Source organism: Camarhynchus parvulus, chromosome 8 (genome assembly GCF_901933205.1).
Source record: "Camarhynchus parvulus chromosome 8, STF_HiC, whole genome shotgun sequence".
Taxonomy (NCBI): domain Eukaryota; kingdom Metazoa; phylum Chordata; class Aves; order Passeriformes; family Thraupidae; genus Camarhynchus; species Camarhynchus parvulus.
Genome location: NC_044578.1, coordinates 690,100 through 702,953, shown reverse-complemented (window position 1 = coordinate 702,953; position 12,854 = coordinate 690,100).

Here is a 12,854-nt window from a genome sequence, read left to right as displayed (position 1 = left end):
GGAGGGCGGCGGGCGGGAAAAGGAAAAGAAAAAGAAAAAGAAAAAGAAAAAAGAAAAAGAAAAAGAAAAACAAAAACAAAAACAAAAACAAAAACAAAAACAAAAAGGAGAAAAAAGGAAAGGGAAAGGGAAAAAGGAAGGGGGACGGGAAAAAGGAAGGGGGACGGGAAAAAGGGAAAAGTGAAGGGAAAAGGGAAGGGGAAAATGGAAAGGGAAAAGAGAAAAACCAAAAGGGAAAGGGAAAAGGAAAAGGGAAAAGGGGAAAAGAGAAAAAGGGGAAAGGGAAAGGGAAAAAGGAAAGAGGAAAGGGAAAAGGGAAAGGGAAATGGGGAAAAGAGAAAAAGGGAAAAGGAAATGGGAACGGGAATGGGAAAGGAAAATGGAAAAGGGACCAGGAAAGGAGAACAGCAAAAGGGAATGGGAGCAGGGCAGGACGGGGCCGTGTGAGGGAGATGAGGCCCTGGCACAGGTGCCCAGAGCAGCTGTGGCTGCCCTGGATCCCTGGCAGTGCCCAGGGCCAGGCTGGAGCAGCCTGGGACAGTGGGAGGGGTCCCTGCCGTGGGTTTAAGGGGTTTAATCTCCTCTGCCCCCGGCCCGTTGCGTGGCTCTGTCGGTGCCCTGTCTCAGCTGCCCGTCCCTCAGGGGAACTCTGGGCTGTGCCTGCCCAGCAGAGCAGCCCCGCAGTGCCCCGGCTGCCGAGGGCTCCGAGCAGCCGGCCCCAAAACCCTCCTTGTCAGACACCCCGGGCTGGGCTGGGCTGGGCTGGCTCTCCTTGGCCGCGGTGCCAGTGACATCCCGATGGGAACAGAGAGTGCTCAGGTGTCACAGAGTCACAGGCAGGGAATGTGCTGAGCTGTACGGACCCCAGAGATCTCCCAGCCCAACCCCTGGCCCTGCACAGACCCCACATCCCACCCTGGGCACCCCTGGCATCATCCAAACCCTCCTGGAGCTGCTCTGGCAGCCTTGGGGCTGTGCCCATTCCCTGGGGATCTGGGCAATGCCAGCACCCTCTGGGGATGAACCTGTCCCATTATCTTTGGGATAACGATCATTGTGGGAGTGTTCGAGTCAATCTGTTATTTCAATAAATATTTGTATTTGGATTCATGGCCCATGGGTGGGTTTCTGCCAGCACTGGGACATTGTCCTCTGTCCCCTGGGTGTCCCCAGGGTGCCAGGGCTGTGCCCATCCTCAGTGCTCCCCTGGTATCTCCTTTCAAACCATCCCTGGTATGTCCCTTCCTGCTTTTTCCTGGCCTGGGTGTGATCTGCCAGGATCTGCAGCGCTCAGGTGTGTCACAGACATTTCTTTTATGAAAAATCCTCTTTCAGGATTTTTCCTGCTGAAGCTGAGAGTTGCAGCAACAAGACATAAACAACAGATTATCTGCTGCTGTGGAATGCAACAAGTCTGTCTGGATTGGCCCAGCTTGCATGTTTATAATTAATGACCAATCCAGAGCTGACATCTCTCGGACACAGTCCGAGACAGCTGGTTTGTTTTTCATTCTTTACTTTTCTATTCCTAGGTAGCTAGCAGCTTCTGGAAACTTTCCTTTTCTTTTTCTTTTTAGTATAGTTTAAATAGATGTATATATCATAGAATAAGAAATCAAGCCTTCTAATCACGAGTCAAAGATCTCGTCTCTTCCTTCGTCCCAAATCGCCGTCACACAGGCGGCCCAGCCCTCCCAAACCACGTCCCTGCCGCGTGTTTATTTACAGCACATGTCACCTTCCTGGCAGTTTTTGTTCTCTCTCTCCTCCTCGCAGCCACATCCTGTGGAAAAATCATCCGGGCTCTGCCTCTGGAGCTGGTTTTCATCACTCCCTCTCGGGGCGATGAGGAGATGACAGCGCTGTTGCTGTTTATTTACACGAGTGTCGAGCAGAGCTGGGGCGCCTGGGCAGGGGCCCGCGCAAATTCCCACCTGGGCGATGTCCCCGGTAATCAGGGAGGACAGGGCTGTGCTTTCCTGCGGCCTGGGCTGGAATCTGGGGTGCGGCTGCTGGAGGGATTCCCCACGCCGTGTCCTGCTGCAGCCGGTACAGCAGGTGGCACTTGAGGAACGCCTGTTTCCCGTGGAAAAACCCGATTTCCATGGGGTGTTTACATACCAGCCATCAACAAGAAACACCACCAGTGTCACCGTGTGAGGCTGGCCCTGGCACCGAGCATGGACTGGCCTCGGGCTGCTCCTGGCACAGCACACGGAGCTGTGGGATGCAGCAAAACTATTCATTTTATCCTGCAAAACTATTAATTTTATTCTGCAAAACTGTTCATTTTATTCTGCAAACCTATTATTTTCATTCTGCAAAACTGTTTGTTTTATTCTGCAAAAGTATTAATTTTATTCTGCAAAACAGTTCATTTTATTCTTATTATTTTATATATATATATTCTTTAATATATTCCTATTATTAATTTTATTCTTATTCATTTTGCTCATGCAACGCAGCTGAAAATCCTAAGTAATTAACAAAAAAGAGTCTACAGAAAAGGAGCTGCCTTACAGTTGGCTAAAAACCATCTCAGTTTGAGCCAGCTAGACAAACTATCTTTTTTACCGTATCGGTGCAAGTCGTTGATCTACTTTAATAATCTCTTCTTATTTAAAGCTTTTTCCCACGAAAGAAATGTAACAAAACTTCACCTCTGGCCGTGGGATATTGCCAGTATTCCCTGCCTGCTCCTGACCCGCAGGCACCACCCAGCTGCTCCTGGGGCTGATCCATCCCTGGGTGCCTCCAGGGAAAAGCCTTTCACAGAAATGGGAATATCCATCAGAAAGCGTCGTGCCAGGGAGAGCAAAGCAGGGAGTTAATTACTGAGGGATGGAAGGGATTCTTCTGCTGGGATCTCCTCCTCTGTACCAAAAAATGTTGGCTGAGCAGGAATGTCGGAAGGAAATCTGTGTGCTAAACTCTGCCCATCGAATATTTAGGAAATGTAATGGCATTCCAGAGCAGTTTGGGCTGGGAAGGACATTAAAGCCCACCCAGTGCCAGCCCTGCTGTGGCAGGGACACCTCCCACTGTCCCAGTTTGTTCCCAGCCCCAGTGTCCAGCCTGGCCTGGGCACTGCCAGGGATCCACAGCTGTGATAAAAGCTGAAAAGCCAACTGGGAACCGAAAAATAGCCCCAAACTTTTAATTTCTGACTAAAGCAAAGCCCAGGTGGACAAGGGGGGACCTGGAGTTCCCAGACACAATCCTGTGGCTGTCCAGGATATTCCCTTTACTGAAGGAGCAGCTTTGCTCTCGGATTTCCATTGCGCTGCTCCTCTTTTCCCATGTTCCTCCCACAAAGCTCCATTTAAATCTCTTCCCCCGTATCCCAATAGCTTGTGAACACTTTTATTGGATTCCTGTTTCTATCACAGCACATTTGGCCTTCAGACGAGGCTGAGGAATTGATAATAACCCGGTAAATGAGAAATACATCAGCCATCATTTTAGCGTAATGAAAGCGAGCAGTTGAGAATGAATCAATGTGCAGAAAACTGTTTAATTGGCCCAGCTCTAGACAGCCAGTTCCTACCAGCGAGCCCTGGAAATCAGTTTGCTGAAGAAAAACTAAATGGTACAAAGGCCAGGAAGATCAAAGGCAGGTAATTAAAGGAAGGCTGTGCCTGCAGCCCTTCCCAGCCCTTCCCGGGCTGCTGCCTCCGTGCCACGCTCTCCACGCAGCAGCTCAGGGCTCCCAGCTTTTTAAGCATCACTTTAAAGCACTTCATACACTCTTGATGCCTTCCAAGACACAATAATAATAATAATAATAATTTCAGCTCAGGGAGTTAAAGGAGAGCAGCGCTTCCTGCTGTGGGCCTGCTCTGAGCTGCTGGGATTGCACGGAGCAAGGGGAGCTCCTGGGATAAGCAGGATGTGGGATGTGCTGGGCTCTGCAGGGGCCACAGAGCCCTGAGACACCCCCAGGGCTCTGTGGGGTCTGTGTGGGACCCCAGAGGGGTGTAGGATGCCCATGGACAGCTGGTCAGCTGCGGTTTGTTCCAGTGCCGCCTTTGGGTGTGGAGCTTGCCAAGCAAGGGCTGAGGTTTGGATTTAGAGCAGAGATTGGGAATGAGGAATTGCTCCCTGTCAGGGTGGGATAGGATATTGGGAATTGGGAATTGGGAATTGTTCCCTGGCAGGGTGGGATGGGATATTGGGAATTGGGAACTGGGAATTGTTCCCTAGCAGGGGGATGGGATATTGGGAATTGGGAATGGGAATTGTTCCCTGGAGGGTGGGATGGGATATTGGGAACTAGGGCTGCCCCTGGATGGATATTGGGATGGGATGCCCGGAGGGTGGGCTGGATATTGGGGGCTGGGAGTTGGGAGGGGGGACGGGGAAATCCAGAGCAGCTGTGGTGCCCCTGACCCCCAGAGGCTGGGCACTGGGGGACCTGGGCAGGTGCCCTGCCATGGATGGCTTGAGGTCCAGCCCCATCCATCCTGGATTCCATGGTGATCCCAAGCTGTTGAGCTTTTGGAATGATCTCCTTCAACGTGTGACCCGTGCAGAAGTCAGACCCCGCGTGGCATTCATTGATTCAATAATCAAGGAACGATTCAAGCCTGCTGAGCTCACACCAAATCACGACAGAAATACCTGAAATAATATTTAAATGTATTTTAGTCAGGGTAGAGCTGGCAAGTGTCCACTGAGCCCTGGTTCCATGGGGGAGGGTGTCCTCAAACACAGGGCACACAGGGATCACACATGTGTCACACACATCACATGTCACTCACGTGTCACACACATCACACACGTGTCACACCCGTGTCACCCAGCCCAGGGCCCGGGTGATTCCCAGGGGGATGTGGATCCCTGTGACCGTGTTCACAGGGGTTCTTGGATGAGGGAAGAGACGAGGATCTGACTCCATGGTTCAGAAGGCTGATTTATTATTTTATGATATATATTACATTAAAACTATACTAAAAGAATAGAAGAAAGGATTTCATCAGAAGGCTGGCTAAGAATAGAATAGCAAAGAATGATAACAAAGGTTTGTGGCTCGGGCTCTCTGTCCAAGCCAGCTGGACTGTGACTGGCCATTAATTAGAAACAACCACATGAGCCCAATCACAGATGCACCTGTTGCATTCCACAGCAGCAGATAACCATTGGTTACATTTTGTTCCTGAGGCCTCTCAGCTTCTCAGGAGGAAAACTCCTAAGGAAAGGAATTTTCATAAAAGATGTGTGTGACAGATCCCACCTGGCCATTCCCCCCCTGCTGCTGGAGGTGCTGAAGGAGTGATGGATCCCAGACCCAGCTTCCTTGGCTCTGGAGGTTTGCATTTCCCACCAAGCTGCTCCTAGATGTGTTTGCTCCCGCTCTGCCAGCATTCCCTGGTTTTGTGCGTCGTTGGGGAGGCAGCAATGGGGAACACTCTGAGCAGTGAAACCCCTCAGAAGCTGTCAGAGGAGGAGCCCTCCCAGCTCAGCCCAGGGCTCTGCTCTGCCCAGCCCCTGGCAGCCCCGATCCCGGGATAACACGGGGGGATCACATCTCATCACATCCTGCTCCCAAACAGCAGCGGCACATTCTCCCCCGCCTCCAGCGCTGACAGAGCCTTCCTGCAGCCTCAGTTTGATGGAGAGGTGGGATTTGCTCCAGCAAATCCCTCCTGGCAGGAGCTGCTGCGGGGCTGGGGCTCGCTCGGGGATCAGGATGCTCCTCACTCCCCTGGCAGGGATATCCAAACTGGGTTTGCCCTCAATTCTCTTGGCCTTGGCAGCTCAGTCTGGGATCCCCTGGCGCCCCAGGGTTTAGGTTTTTGAGCTCAGTCTTCAAAGCCAGAGGAAATGAAGCCAAGTCTTGCTCGTTTCAGGAGAAGTCACCGAGCTGTGGGGCCTCTCCCAAGCCACACCAGCCAGTGCTTCTGAGCTTATCCAAGAAACTGCTCCGTGGTTCTTGCTGTTTTCCTCTCATTTTCCTTCTGCTCCCCTCCTCTGGGGTGCCTTCCTCTGATTCCCCTCTGGAATCAGAGGAGTCTGTCAGACAGGAGGAACAGCACAAAACCTTGTCATTTGTTCCTTTTCTAGCATGGTGCAGATCACTGCCTGAGGACAGCAAAGCCTCCTCCTCCAGTGTAAGAGCTGAAATGAGGGATGTGGGACTCCAGGCTGCTCTCCAAAATGCAGGTTATTGTGTCCAAAATGCAGTTTATTGTATCCAAAATGCAGTTAATTGTATCCAAAGTGTCACAGCAGCCCAGGGTTGTGGGTGACAGAGCTGTGCCCACAGCTGTCAAGCTCCAGCTGCAGGCAGGCCTGGAGACCCTTTGGGTTTGGTTACAATGCATTCTAGACTTTTCTTTGGTTGCAATGCATTCTATACTTTTCTTTGGTTACATTGCATTATAGACTTTTCTTTGGTTACATTGCATTCTATACTTTTCTTAGGTTACATTGCATTCTATACTTTCCTTTGCTGAGCATCTTCATGCAGCAGAACCAATCTATCCCTTAACTGTTACCTATAGCCCATCATAACTGCTGTAATTACCATATTCATGTTACTGCTCTCCAATCACTAAAAGTCAGTGCATTCCAGTTTAAACTAGAAGTTGTTTTTCAGTTTCCTTGCAGTGGAAAATCCTGAGCCCTTTTTTCTACTTGCCACATTGGCAGGCTTGTTTGCCTGTGCTCTCTTTGTGCTTGGTACAAACATCTCCTTGTTTGGGGTGGGTTTATCCTTTGCTCTGAGCCATAAAAACCCTTCTAACTAACACACCCTTTGCCTCCTTGGTTAGCCAGTGAGGCTGGCTCAGCAATTCTTTTCTTCTCGATCAAGACTTGCTTCCATCTCTATTCCTTCATCAGACTCCACATTTAAAAATCTTTCTGCCAAGCATCTGTGAGACTTCCTTGTCAAACTTTCATCCTTCCCAACACTCTGGTATTCCAGTGTCCCTGGAGAACTCAAAAGGCTCTTCCAGCATTCCAGCCTGGCAGCGCAGGTGGGCAGGGACGGGTTCCAGCACCTGTGGGGTGCTGGGGAATGGTGCTGAGGGGCACCACTTCCACTCCCAGCACCAAAAGCAGGAATCCTGCTCTCCAAACCTGCTCCCTGAGTGTGTGTCCCCAAAAAACACACAGGGAAAAGCCAATATTTATAAATGTCAAAGGCGTGTTTGGACCCCAGAGGTGAAATGCAGGATAAATAACAGTGTTAATTACTGTGCTTCAAAGAACCTGGTTTTGATCACAAATGTCTTTAATGGGCAAGTGTAGGAGTAAAGGTGAGGCAGGTGCAAAGGGGATCTAACATATATATTTGTAGAAGGCAGGTTGGAAAGGGTTCATCATTTGGGGAGTGTTCTCAAAGAAGCTGTGCTGGGTGCTGCTCCCGCCCTGCTCTCCTCGCTCCACCCCTAGCCCGGAGTTCCTGGGATTCCCACCTGCAGGAATGCCCATCCCTGGCATCTGAGCAGCTCCCTGGAGGCTCAGCCCTGCCCGGGGAGGTTTCTGTGCTTTCAGACCTTCCTCACCTTTGGCTTTCCCCCTCTGCCCGTGGCAGGACCAGCAGCGCTCCCTGCAAGGCTTTGCACTTCCAGCCGCTCCTGCAAATCTCAATTTACTCCTTGGAATTTGGTGTGAATGTGACCAAAGTGTGACTCGGGCTCAGAAACAGTTAACCCCTTCACAGCAGCCGATTTGAACCACAGTTTTCTACTTTGTTCTTGTAAATGAAATGTATTTGCCAAAGCATCTCTTCCTCTGGCAATCTGCCTCCACAAACAAGCGCTGCAGTCTGTTCACACGGATCCCAGTCCATGGGAATGTGCCAGTTGAACATTTAAAGGGTAAGGAACAATTCCAGAAGAAACTGCAGCAGCAAGTATTTGCAGTAATTTTAACTAAAATGTGATTACTGTGAGCCCCGTTCTCGCCGAAGGCGTTGTCCTGCACCAAACTCTGGGGCAGAATTTGGCTCCTCTGGGCGCTGAAGGGACTCCTCACACCTGCACTTCACTGCTGCTCTCTGCTTTTTGCATCTCCCTGACAGGAAATGTTTGGCTTCTTCTCCAGATTGTGTTCTAACGAAATGAAACAACAACCAGCCAAAGAGGGGGAGTTTGGCTGGAGGAACTGAGCAGCCCTGAGGGGGAGCAGCCCAGAGGGACCTCCGTGGTTTGCTGGGTTATTCCTAGAGGTCCATCCCCTAGAGCTCCATTGCCCGATCCTCTGGATGTCCGGGGAGATCCCTGAGTGTTCTTGGCTCCTGGGGAGTTCGGGAATCCCACACAAGGCTGTTTGCCACCAGCAAAAGGGCCAGAGCCCACTCTGGGGAGCCCGCAGCTCAGGAGGGCGTGGGGGCTGGCAGCTCAGCACCTCCTCAGCTCGGACCTGCTCCCAAACCCTCCTGACACGTGTCAGCCACACCTTGCCTGAGGCTGGACCAGATCCCCAGCCAAATTGTGACAAGGGGACAGCGCAGGGCCTGGCTGAGGGAGAGGTGGGGCAGGAGGGACCCCGGGATGTCCCAGGTGAGACAGAGGGATCCCGGGATGTCCCAGGCGGGACAGAGGGACCCCGGGATGTCCCAGGCGGGACAGAGGGACCCCGGGATGTCCCAGGTGAGACAGAGGGATCCCGGGATGTCCCAGGTGAGACAGAGGGATCCCGGGATGTCCCAGGTGAGACAGAGGGATCCCGGGATGTCCCAGGTGGGACAGAAGGACCCTGGGATGTCCCAGGTGGGACAGAGGGACCCCGGGATGTCCCAGGTGAGACAGAGGGACCCCGGGATGTCCCAGGTGAGACAGAGGGACCCCGGGATGTCCCAGGCGGGACAGAAGGACCCCGGGATGTCCCAGGTGAAAGAGGATGTCCCAGGTGAGCAGAGGGACCCCGGGATGTCCCAGGTGGGACAGAGGGACCCCGGGATGTCCCAGGTGGGACAGAGGGACCCCGGGATGTCCCAGGTGGGACAGAAGGACCCCGGGATGTCCCAGGTGGGACAGAAGGACCCCGGGATGTCCCAGGTGGGACAGAGGGATGCCGGGATGTCCCGGGCGAGGCAGGTCTGTCCCCAGGGTGGGCTCAGCCCCCACGGCTCCGTGTGGCCCCGCTGCCCGCCATGCCCAGGGTCCCTGCCCGGCCCGGCTGTGCCTCCTGCCCGTGTCACAGCTCCGCTGGCGCTGCCAGCAGCCGCCCCTCGTTGCCATGGTTATGGCAGAGCCGTCCCCAGGAGCGCGGCGGGTCCGTGTCCTGCCGCTGCCGGGGCACCGCAGGGAAGGGCCATTCCCTAAGGGGTGGGACAGCACTGCCAGCGGGAGCTCTTCACCCAGATGAGCTCCCCGGAGGGACCCACAGCCGGGCTCCCCTCTGCAACAACGGGCACGGCTCCCCATCCGAGCTGGAGCCATGCACGGATCGGGGAACCATGGAATGGCTTGGGTTGGAAGGGACCCTAAAGCTCCTCTGGTTCCATGGCAGGGACATCATGGGCAGGGACACCTGCCACAGCCCAGGGTGCTGCCAGCCCGCCCAGCCTGGCTTCTCTTCTCTTCTCTTCTCTTCTCTTCTCTTCTCTTCTCTTCTCTTCTCTTCTCTTCTCTTCTCTTCTCTTCTCTTCTCTTCTCTTCTCTTCTCTTCTCTTCTCTTCTCTTCTCTTCTCTTCTCTTCTCTTCTCTTCTCTTCTCTCTTCTCTTCTCTTCTCTTCTCTTCTCTTCTCTTCTCTTCTCTTCTCTTCTCTTCTCTTCTCTTCTCTTCTCTTCTCTTCTCTTCTCTTCTCTTCTCTTCTCTTCTCTTCTCTTCTCTTCTCTTCTCTTCTCTTCTCTTCTCTTCTCTTCTCTTCTCTTCTCTTCTCTTCTCTTCTCTCCTCTCCTCTCCTCTCCTCTCCTCTCCTCTCCTCTCCTCTCCTCTCCTCTCCTCTCCCCTCCCCTCCTCCCTCCTCCCTCCTCCCCTCCCCTCCCCTCCCCTCCCCTCCCCTCCCTCCCCTTCCCTTCCCTTCCCTTCCCTTCCCTTCCCTTCCCTTCCCCTCCCTTCCCTTCCCTTCCCTCCTTCCTCCCTTCCCTTCCCTTCCCTTCCCTTCCCTTCCCTTCCCCCCCTTCCCTTCCTTCCCTTCCTTCCCTTCCCTTCCTTCCCTTCCCTTCCCTTCCCTTCCCTCCTCCCTTCCCTTCCCTCCCCTTCCCTCCCCCTTCCCCCTTCCCTTCCCTTCCTTCCCTCCTCTCCTCCCCAGCCAGGTAATTGCAGGTGCCAGGTAATGCAGAGTGACAATTCCATCTTGGAGCCGTGGCTGTGCACGTCAGGTGTCACAGGGACATGACAGCCTTGTCAGAGAAACAGCAGAGCCCTGACAGCCTCTCCATTGAATCCCTCACCCAGCACTCCAGCATTAGCGCTGCCTTAAAACAACTCCATTCATTATTCAAAAAAGGAAAAAAACCCACAACCCAGGGAGATGCTGACAAAATATATCATTTTTTTTTGAGTCCTAAAAATCCACCTGATTTTGCTTCTCCCATGCCTTCAGAACAACCTGTCTGGGCTCATTAAGCACTGCTTTATTTGTTGTCAGTGAGAAGCCAGGCTTGGGTCACTCTGCCAACGAGTGGGAGTCACTTGTTGGCCATGAATGATTCATAGCTCTGATTTTTAATAAAACGCTTGTGTTAAAATTCTACATATGCTCGGCAGGAAGAAATAAAAACCCCTGTCTCTGTTTGCATTGGAATTTGTAATAAATGACCACGCGGAGATTTATTCTTGTGTCGGAGTGGCCTCCCAGCAGAGGCACCACTGCTGGACAGGGCTTGCCCAGGGTCCCCAGATCCTCTGGGTTCCTGGAGCCCTCTGGGTCCCCAGATCCCTCTGCATCCCTGGATCCTCTGGGTCCCTGGTCCTCTGGGTTCCTGGAGCCCTCTGGGCCCCTAGATTCTCTGGTTCCCCAAATCCTCTGGGTTCCTGGAGTCTCAGGGTTCCTGAATCCTCTGGGTTCCTGAATCCTCTGGGTCCCTGGATCCTCTGAGTCCCTGGATCCCTCTGGATCCCTCTGGGTCCCTGGATTCTCTGGAGCCCTGGTCCCCCAAATCCTTTGGGTCCCTGGATTCCTTTGGGTCCCTGGACCCCTCTGGATCCCTGGATTCTCTGGGTCCCCAAATCCCTCTGGATCCCTCTGGGTCCCTGGATGCCTCTGGGTCCCTGGATCCCTCTGCGTTGCTGCTCTCATACAAACACTGCAGGGCCACAGCGAGCTCTGTTTTTTCTCTCACTAGAAAAATAATAATCAGTTGAAGGATTCCAAGCAAAGGCCAGGTAGGTGGAGTTCATAAAATCAGAGTCACGGCTGGTTTGGGTGTGAGGGACCTCAAAGCCCACCCAGTGCCCCCATCCCATGGCAGGGACACCTCCCACTGCCCCAGGTGCTCCAAGGACATCCAGCCTGGCCTTGGGCACTGCCAGGGATGCAGGGGCAGCCCCAGCTGCTCTGGGAATTCCATCCCAGGGCCTCTCCTGTCCCAGGGAGGGATTCCCCCGCTCAGTCCCTGAGCTGAGCAGCGGGACCAGCTGGGGCTGGGTGGGGTGGGCTGAGCCCCGGCCTGGGACCCCTCCCCGTGCTGGGACAGCCCCCCAGCCCCTCCTCCGGGCTGGGCCATGAATATTCCGAGATGTAAAGCAGCAGGTGCAGCAGGGCTCTGCTGAGGACGTGTTCAATGGGAGAAGGACTCAAACTACTCTCTATGGAAACTCCATCTGTAGCTTTTCATGGGACGTTGAGGGGTTTTTAAAATTAAAAGCACAGTTTGTTTTAAAAAGTACAGATACTCTTGTAAAGGATGGCTTTATACAATTAAATGGCAAAGTGTATTAAGGCCATTGATAGAAATGTAAAGATTTGAGCAATTCTAGGTTTCATCTCATGTTCAGAACAAAAACCTTGTCCTGTGCAGTTCTTCGTGTTCCATTTCCAATGGGAATGTTCTTGCTCACGATTGCTCTCTTCCTTTGGCCTGTTCTCCCTTTGTTCCCATTTCCCCCGCCTTTCTCCCAGCTCCTACAGCTCCCTGTGCTTTTCCAGCAGCTCCTGGTGCTCCAGGGGCTCACTGCCCCCTGCCCAGAGCCAGGGGCAGAGCCTGAGCTCCCAGCAGGGCAGCTCCCTGGAAAGCAATGCCTGCTAGCTCCATTTATTTCCCCAAAATGCCCCTACACCCCCCCGCGCTGTGGTCACCTTGTCTTCCATTAATTGCTGTTTGTAGAGTCCTGACATTTACATAGGAAAATCCCAATATTTGGATCAATTTGCACTCCACAGACCTGATTCATTTACTGAGGAAATCAATGGGTGTCTTGACTTGTGCCAGACACTTCCAAGTGACCAGAGCTTCCTCCAGAGGGATCTTCCACGGGAGCAGCTGGGGCTGCCCCTGGATCCCTGGCAGTGCCCAGGGCCAGGCTGGACACTGGGGCTGGGACAGGGAATTTTCCCACCTGGATGACCCTGTGGCTCTGCCAGGATCAGCTGATCTCAAATCCAGGAGCTGCAGGGCTGAAGTTTCTTGCTGGAGCAGAAGTTTTGCCCCACAGCCCATAATTAGCAGTTGTTACATGCACTAACACACACTGCTAATTACTCTTCAGGATGAGCTCACAATCAAAGCCTTGATTTAAACCCACATCTATTTCTCTGTGACCTCTGATCCTCCAAAGCATGGAGATATTGATGTTCCAGTAATTAGCTGTTCCTGCCCCGCTAATCCATTAGCTCTGTGATTCTGGGCAGGACAGGGCTGGGCTGAGAACAGGGAAATAAATTCCATGTGCTAAAGCAGAAGGGTTGAACTCTGGCTCCACACCAGCATTTACAGTTGCTGCTGGTGGTGTTAACA